Source organism: Manis javanica, chromosome 14 (genome assembly GCF_040802235.1).
Source record: "Manis javanica isolate MJ-LG chromosome 14, MJ_LKY, whole genome shotgun sequence".
Classification (NCBI taxonomy): Eukaryota; Metazoa; Chordata; class Mammalia; order Pholidota; family Manidae; genus Manis; species Manis javanica.
In genome coordinates, this window is record NC_133169.1 from 12021506 (window position 1) to 12030715 (window position 9210).

Here is a 9210-nt window from a genome sequence, read left to right on the forward strand (position 1 = left end):
GGAAGAAAAGGGAGGCGGAGATGGGCCTCAGCTCTGATCTGAGTTGGCTGTAGACGTAAGCCGCCCCCTAGTGGCCTCCTAAAACCTAACCTTCCAAACTGCTTTGAGGTCTCGATCCTCAGCGCTGGATCGGAGGCACCGAGGGCCTCAAATATCCCTAGTATTTGTGGCTGCCGTGGCCTTCATGATGGAGAGCACAGAAGGACACAGGAGGAGGTGATGGAATGGGGAGGCGGTGAGGCATGGCCCCTGGGCTACCACACCGCTCTCATGGGAGGCGGGAAGCCCCATCAGTAGTCATAGGAAGCTTATGTGTTCTGCACTCTAATAATGGAATTAACTTCTGAAAAAAATCTGACACATCTCTTTGTCCCAGTGAAATTCAGCGCAGGTGTGATCCCAGCCTGTCCCCCTCAGCTGGGAGCTCACTCGTTGCTGGAGGGCTGGCCAGCAGCCCCTCTGCCCCATGAGCTTTCCCTCTACCTGCCTGAGGAACCTGAGAGATGGAAGGGCTGTGTGTGATGTCCAGGAAGTTCCCAGTCTAAGGGGAGGCCCAGTCCCGCCCTGGGGGAGAGAGCCCTTGCCCACCTGAGTGTCAGGTCTCTAGGTCAGAGCAAGCCCAGTATCTATCCCTGTCTTGCCCCTCCAGTCTGATGCCAAGAGGGTCCTGACATGCCCTTGGCCTCCTGGGAGCACTTGTTAGGGGATGAGTATGTGTGAGGGGTGGGGACAACAGCTGTCAATTCAGAAAAGCGGCCAGGGCAAGGGGAGCTGGCTGCGGAGCAGCCCAGGGCCATTGTCAAGACAGACCAGGAGGGGGCAACAGTATCATGTCTGTAGGGGAGGGGCAGGCAGGGGAGGGAAGCTGCTTCAGATTCCCGGCTTTCAGAAAAGGGGGTCGGGGGGATGGCTCGGTGGGAGCAGGTAGACACAGAAGTAAGGGAAGCTAGGGACAGGGGTGCATCCTGCTTCACTTCTTGGCCTTGGGGTCGGGCGGGGAGTGGGGGTTGCATGGTCTTCTGGTTGCACCAGGCAGAGCTCTGATGACTGCAAGTTCATAGCCTCTGTCTTACCAGATTCTGGTTGGGGGAGGCTGATTTTTTCCTTCACCTCTGTTTCTAGGAACACCTGGTTTTGATGGTGAATACCTGTTTCTAGTGCATTCTGAGTTTTCTCGAATCTCAGGGAAGTCTGTTGGCTTTTCCTTCTTGACTCATAAGACCCTTCCTTGAAACTCTCCCTCCAAATATTTAGCTGCATCACTTACATTCATGAGTAGTTCATATGTTTTTCATATGTGGTGTCTTGTTTTGAGTAGAATTGAGGAAATGGTTGAATTTCACACGGGACTCATAGCATAAGACCAGTCTTCATTCATGCAAACAGGCTGCAGAGACAGAGATGGGCACGAGAATATAAAGTCTCCCATAGTCTGTAGGAATCTTGGGGAGGGCTTTGGACTTAGGTTGGAGGAGGGAATTGGGGCAGGGGTGGTGGTAGCAATGGACACAGAGACCCCTATTGTCATTTGGGTAGTGAATGAAATTTAGATTTTTTAATTTGTGGATTCTGGAGGTTGGTGCTGAGAAAGTCTGAAATGGCTGGAGTTGCTATTTGTGGTGTTATGGATGATACGCCAAGAACTGGGAGCAGCAAATGCCAGAAGCTGCCCCTCATTTGTTAGTATGGGATGTACTTCTTCGGATGATGGCATATTGGGCCTGCATTGGGATGATACTGGGGAACATGTTGCCTGCAAATGGATTATTTGTGAATCTGTCCTTTTTGGAGTCAGTACTGTGACAGGTGGAGTCTGTTTCCAGATTGTCTGCTGGAAAAGCTACAAGCCAGGGTGGCCTTTATGTCACCTCTCTGCTGTGGCTATGATGCTGGGAGTAGGACCCTGGTTTTGTGACAGGCAGTAAATGTTCATGGCAGTTAAATGATGGGGACTGTGTAATTACAGGCTGAATGATGTGGTGGAGGAAATGAAATCTCATGCCTTTTCAAAAGCTAAAGGTAGTGGGTTGCTGTGGTTAGGGAGGCTTTGCAGAACAAGTGGGACTTGATCTGAGCGTGGCAAGTGGAGGCCCATAGGTGGGAGAGAGGAGGAGGGAGGGTATTCTTGAGAGGGCACAGCCTGAAGGGGCGGGAGGGACTGTGAGACCGGTGCTCGCAGATCCCAGCATGCTCTGGTGCTTGCCAGGAGTGCAACGGCAGGAGGGTTAGAACTGGCACTATGAGAAGCAGTGACCTAACTGGAAGGGGCAAGTTCCAGAAGTGAGGTCCCATTAGAAGATAGAGGACATATATTTATATTATTTAGAAGACAGTAGAAATATTCACACCAAGCTATATCAATGGAAAAAGCCAAGTTCAATAACTAGGGCACCATGTCTCTCTGCTTTATCACCTCTGAGACCCCTTTGGGACCTGATGATTTGATGCAAGGCTCAGGTTTGCATGTATTTTCTCAATCTCCCTTAGTGATGCAGGCAGAAGGCAGGGGTTCAGCTCAAGAGGGCCTGTTAGCCAGAGAGTGTCTGGTGGGGACTGCTGGATGGTGGCTGATTTCTGGGGAGCTACAAGGAGGACAGCTGAGGAATGTCCTCTGTATCAATTGGGATCCTTTCGGTTGCAAAAACACAGAATAATTGACTTAAAGTGGATTACAAATAGGAGCTGTCCCATATAAAGAGATCTACATGTCAGATTTGGTTAATTCTGCAGCTCAGCCATGCCAATTTCTCGGCAATTCTTTTTGTTCCTTTAAGAAAGATGCTCCAGCAGCAATAAGCATAGCATCTCCAGGGATCATAGTTTAAGTAAGAAGGGAGTGCCAGGGACATTTCCTTCCATCTTTTTCTTATGAAGGCAGAAAATCCTTCTCGTGAGCTCTCTAGATTTCTTCCTGTCACCAGCCAGAACTGGGTTGGTTTTGAATCCCTTGCAAAGGGATGTTTGAAATATCTTTGGCATTTTTGGCCCCCCTCATGGAAGGTGGGGTCTGCCAACAGGAAGGAAGGAGGAGAGAGGACTAGTGGATGGTTGGTGGCGAACAGTGATTGTGGTAAAGCCAAAGGTTCAAGGGGCGGTGGAATCACTGCAGAGGAGAGGCAAGAAGCCCAAATCCTTGGGGCCTGGAGGAAGAGGTGGAGAGCTCTTGGGCTTAAGAATGACCTACATGTTAAAGCCCAAGCATAACTGTGGATTGTGGGTTTGGTGTGAAGGCTGCCCCACCCGGACCGGTGCTGTGGTTTATTAAATCTCAGGTCAAAGCCACCTCATCTCTGTTTGTCCTCCTGCCAGTTTCAATCACGAGGACTCACCTGAAACCCACAGGGCAGAAGCTGGTGTTGTATCGTTGGCAATAGAATCCATTCCTTCTCTCTGCGGAGAAACGCCCTGGAGGTCGGGTCCTCCTGGATGTGGGTGGAGATGGAGAACTGGGACTAGACCACACTCTTGCCCTTGAATTTCCAAATCAGAACATCTTGCACGTAACAGTAGGAGAGTGGTACAGATGCAGCAAATTACAGACGCCTGTCTCATGGGGAGAAAGCAGTCCACCCTTGGGGAGCTGCATCTTTGTGAGGGGTGAAGGGACCCGGTGCTCTGACAGGCCTAGGCTGGGAGTCTGGGGGCCTCACTGTGGGCAGTCTTTGAGGGGGGATGTAAGTCTGGATGGGGGTGCCAGACAGAGGGGTGGGACCAGGACTGCTCAGCAGGTGTAAGGCTGGGAGGAGGATTTCAGGAGTGGATGCAAAGGCCTAGGGTGAGTTTAGGCGGCAAAATCACAAGGCTCCAAAAGTCAGCCGATTTTGCCACCTCAGGATTTTCCCGCCCTTGCGGGGCCAGTGGGTGTGAGTGGGGACCTCACTTTCACTCTGACCTGGCCCAGTCTCCGGGCGGGGCTGGGCCCCAGGGCCTGGGCCGAGCACAGATTTGGATGAAGGTGAAGTGACTCACCCTGGGCTTGTGTTGGAGCTCTCTAAGCATGCTTGAGGGGGAGCATGGGCTTTCCTCGAGAACCCGGCCTCCGCACACCACGACCTCCCACCCCAAGGGAACTGAGGACCTCGTGTGTCAGCAGGCTCTCGGCCTGCCAACTAGGTGGTCAGCAAATTGCGTACGTGTGAGTCTCAGGAGTAAATAGAACCCCCCATTCCCTCAAAGGAGCGCCTGGGTTAGGGTTCGGGAGCTCTGAGTCAATACTTGTCCCTTACCAGCAGGGTGGTCTTGGGGGTCCCTTGCTCTCTGCCAGCTGGGTCTTGCCACCTGTAAACTACATTGCCAGGGCTTGGGGGAGGCTGACTCCAGGTGGAACCACAGCTCAGCCTCTGTTACCTGTGTGACTTCAGGCAGAAGAATCTCGTTCAGTTCTTGTTTTCCTGACCCAGAAATGGACACTGGGGTGTTTCAGGAGTTAAAAGTATGCATGGCACCTAGTTGGCACCCAGTGATGTCGACTCCCCACTTTGCTGAGTTTTCCCTCAGTTTTCAGCCTTTCACCTCCACCTGCGTATCATGCTGGCAATGGCCAGGTGCGGGGCTGATGGCAGCTGTAGCAACCGGGAAAAACCAAAACACAATGGGTAACATCTCATTTAGTCGTTAAGAGGGATTAACATTAAACTCTGAGGCTGACTGGATCCAGTCAAGTCACTGTTCTGTCTATTGTCATGAGAACTAAATGGGATAAAGATGCTTTTGTAATCCATGAAGTGCTACCAGGACAGATGAAAGAAATTAATCCCCAACAAGAGAGCTTGACAGGTGACAGGCTGGTGAGGGGCTTCCCCACCGGCTTCCAGCCCTCGCGGGGGGTAGCGGCTCTTGGCTGGGGCCTCTCGGGGTCTGGGTCCTGGACTAGGCAGACCTGGAAGGGCATTCCTCCTGGGGAAGGCATCTGCATTTCTCCAGGGTTCCTGAAAGCGCCAGGGAAGGGCTCAGTGTTTGGTTCCTATCTCTTCCTGGTTGAGGTGCAGGAGGACTGGTGAGGTCCAGGGGTGAGGAGACGGGAAGCAGCTCTTGGCCCCTCTTGTAGCCGTGCTCTCAACTCAGCTGCGCTTGTCCCAGAGGGTCCTGCCCTTCCTCACCTCTGGGCCCAGAAGGAAAAGAACAGCTCTCCTTTTAGGATTAAGGTAGAACTTTAATGAATTTCAAGGTTTTAGTTTAGAGCCCTCAAATTTTGCAGTTTTACTCTAGTGGTTGAATAACCTATTCATACTCTTGAATTCTCTGATTATGATTTACACTATTGTTAGCCCCCCACTGTCCCCCACAACCACTTCTGCTACTATACAGTCATGGCTCACTAAATGGGCAGCGCAAGACATAAAAATAAGCATATTTAAAATAGAAAAGTCCAGCGATCAAGAGCATGGACTGCCTAAGTTCAAATCCAGTCTCTGCCATTTACTACCTGTGTGACCTTTGGCGAATTACCCCACAGTTTCCATATCTATAAAGTGGAGGTGACAATAATGGCTCCTACCTCTTACATTTGTTGTGAAGACTGAAGGAATCCATATATGTAAAGCCTTAGAACTGGGCTGGTCACCAAGTAAACCCTATGTAAGTGTTAACTGTCCGTACCTTTGAAAATCTCCCAAGATCCTCTGCCACTGGCAGTGGACATACTGTTTCAAAACAAGTCTAACACAGTCGGGATTTTCAGTTGTGCTGGGTGACTGTTTCCTCAGATCAGCCCCAGAGAAGGCACTTGGCTTGGGCTGAAGTGCCGTGCTGCATGACGAAGCCCATGTGTCTCTTTATCATTAATGTCCTCAGTTCACTGAGAGGATACCCAGTGGGAACCAAGATGGCCCACCCTACCTTGATTTCCCGTCTCCCGTTTCACATGGGAACAGAATCTCTAGGACTGTTTTAATTGTCTCTCTCTCTCTCTCCACTGATTACATGTAGATGAAGCTGGATTCAAGTCTGACAGTCGCACCACTCTGCTGCTGTTAGTACCGCTTCCACCACACATCAGACCATTTACTGAGGGCCCCCTCAGTGCCAGGCACCACACTACCGCTTTATAAATGCTGTCTTATTTAATTCTTAGCAACTCTCTGAAGTGCATATCATTATCCTCATTTTACAGGTGAAGAACCTGAAGCTCAGGGAACTTGGCAAGGTCACTTGGGTAGGAAGTAAATGAACCAGAATTCAAACCTGTGTTTGTTTGGTTCAGAAAGGGATTATACACATCAACCTCCTCAGCTATGTAGAGTTTCTTTCACACAGAGACTCTGTCTCCCACATCTTTCCATCACCCAAAGACCTTGCATCAGAAGCCTGGCACTTGGTACATGTGATTTCAATACAGTAAAGACATTAGCACATCTGGGCTTCCTTCCAGGGTGTGCCTGCTTTCCTGAGCTTTCTAATTATGATTTCCATACAATTTTCAAGCCCTTGCATGTAGAGGTGCAACTCTGCTTGGATTTCTTTTTTCCTGGTGACTCTAGGGCAAATGGTAGTGCACTGTAAAAAAATGTATTTTCTATATTAGTGTAAAAAAATCTATATTTACATATATATAAATGCACAATGAAATATTATTTAGCTTTAAAAAGAAAGGAAATTCTGATACATTTAACTACACTACAACATGAAGGAAACCTAAGGACATTATGCTAAGTGAAATAAACCAGTAACCAAAAGACAAATACTGCGTGGTTTCACTTATATGAGGTCCCTAGAGTCACATTCATAGACACACAAAGTAGAATGTTGCCAGGGCCTGCGGGGAGGGAAAATGGGCATTAATGTTTAATGGGTATGGAGTTTCAGTTTTGCAAAATGAAAAGAATTCTGGAGATGGATGGGGGTGATGGTTGCATAACTATAAATGCACTTAATACCGCTGAATTGTACCCATAAAAATGGTAAATTTTATGTTAGGTGTGTTTTACCACCATTAAAAAGCCCTATAAACCATTACAGATACAGTTGACTCTTTAGTCCCTCCCACTGCCCTCCTAGTCACCTGCATGCCAAGAAATTGACTTCTTGACTTGAGTGTTTATCACTCTCTTTGCATATTGAGTATTGTTTTGTTTGTTTTAAACTTTGTACTTCTGAAACTTGATTTACCTTTGTTTAGCATTACCTTTTTGAGAACAACCCAGTTGATATGTATAGAGCTAGTTCATTAGTTCTTGAATTTTTGCTATTATATAATACTGTATTAGGTATTCATTTTATGACTTCTGTGCAATTTATTTATGCATTCTCCTGGAATTATATTTATTCGTATCTCCTGGGAGATAGACTATTTCCCTTTTTTTTTGTTGCCAACAATAATCCCATAAATATCAATAGGGAATGGGCATTTTTAACTATATTAGATTTTGCTGAATTTTTCTTCATAAAGATTATGTCATTTATACTCCCACAGCAGTGGATGTATTTCTATGGCTCAAAATCTTAATTGTCAGATTAAATATTTTTCCTAATGTGATATTTTAATGGAGATATATATTCAAATGGAAGAATATTCAAAACTTGCATTTCCAATGTTCCTCCTCTGTGAGCTGCTTATCCTTATACTTTAAACAGTTTTCTATTGCATTGTCTTTTCATGTGAATTTGTAGGAGTTCTTTCTGTATTTTGGACACTATGCCTTTGTCATGTAGAACAAATATTTTTTCCTAGTCTAGGCTTGTTTTTTTTAAAATTTTTAATTTTGGTGTCCTTAATCTACAATTACATGAGCAACATTGTGGTTACTAGACTCCCTCCATCAAGTCCCCACCACGTACTCCATTACAGTCACTGTCCATCAGCGTAGTAAGATGCTGTAGAATCACTACTTGTCTTCTCTGTGTTGTACTGCCTTCCCCATGGCCCCCACCCACATTATATGTGCTAATCGTAATGCCCCTTTTTCCCCCTTATCCCTCCCTTCCCACCCAAACCCCCAGTCCCTTTACCTTTGGTAACTGTTAGTCCATTCTTGGGTTCTGTGAGTCTGCTGCTGTTTTGTTCCTTCATTTTTTTTCTTTGTTCTTATACTCCACATATGAGTGAAATCATTTGGTACTTGTCTTTCTCCGCCTAGCTCATTTCACTGAGCATAATACCCTCTAGCTCCATCCATGTTGTTGCAAATGGTAAGAGTTGTTTTCTTCTTATGACTGAGTAATAGTCCATTGTGTATATGTACCACATCTTCTTTATTCATTCATCTACTGATGGACACTTAGGTTGCTTCCATTTCTTGGCTATTGTAAATAGTGCTGCAGTAAACATAGGGATGCATATGTCTTTTTGAAACTGGACTGCTGCATTCTTAGGGTAAATTCCTAGGAGTGGAATTCCTGGGTCATAGGCTTGTATTTTTTTAATGATGTCTTTCGATGACCATAAATTTAAAGTTTAAATGTTGTGAAGTCTTTCCTTTTCTGGGTTATATTCTTTTTTCTCTTTGCTTAAGAAACTTCATTACCCGAGGCCATAAAGATCTTTCCCTACATTTTTCTTCTAAAAGTTTTTAAGTTTTCTTTTTTACATTTAACTCTTTAACCCAGCTGGAATCTATTTTTTGTATATTTGTGATGCAGAATGGAGTCCAGTTCTATTTTTTTTCCGCTTGAATCATTAATTGTCCCAACCCCACTTATTGACTAGGCCATCACCTCCTGTTGATTTGCGATGTTGCACTTAATGCTCCCACTCTTTCACAGGTCAGGTTTCCATTTATGTGTGGGTCCATTTCTGGGATCCCTGTTTTGTTTTATCTTCTCTATCTCTGTGCCATTACTTCAAAGTCTTCATGACTACTGCTTTCTAATAAGTCTTCTATCTGGTAGGGAAATCACTATCTTGTTCATTTGCTTCAAAATTATCTAGGCTTTCCATGTACATTTCAGAATTCATGTATTTTATTAAGCTGACTCCTAGATATTAACATTTTTTGTTTTAGAGCAAAGGTATTACTATTATTTTTTCCACCTGTTGCTAGTATTTCAAAAAACTGACTTTAGTATAGACCTAAACCTTGCAGGCTATCCTGCTGTCTGCAGAGGGACGCAGGTCATGGAATTGCTGGTGTCCCTGCTCTGCGGCAGGGCCCGGTAATGGCTGGGGGAATGGAAGTCCCAGTGGCTACTTTTGGTAGGAATGGAAACATGGTGAAGTAAAAAAGAGCAGAGGGAGTGATGTGGTAGTGAGGGAGCTGGATGAGACAGCTGGAG

The 9210-nt window shown here is 46.3% G+C and overlaps 1 long non-coding RNA gene across 1 annotated transcript; it reads right to left on the minus strand.

Annotated features, from left to right (window-relative positions):
- Nucleotides 1-1275: 1275 nt before the first annotated feature.
- Nucleotides 1276-4560, minus strand: LOC140845940 (uncharacterized). The gene is made up of 3 exons (XR_012124857.1): nucleotides 4227-4560; nucleotides 3330-3422; nucleotides 1276-1387 (listed from the first exon to the last, which is right to left on the minus strand). It is a non-coding gene; the product is annotated as an uncharacterized lncRNA (long non-coding RNA).
- Nucleotides 4561-9210: the final 4650 nt, after the last annotated feature.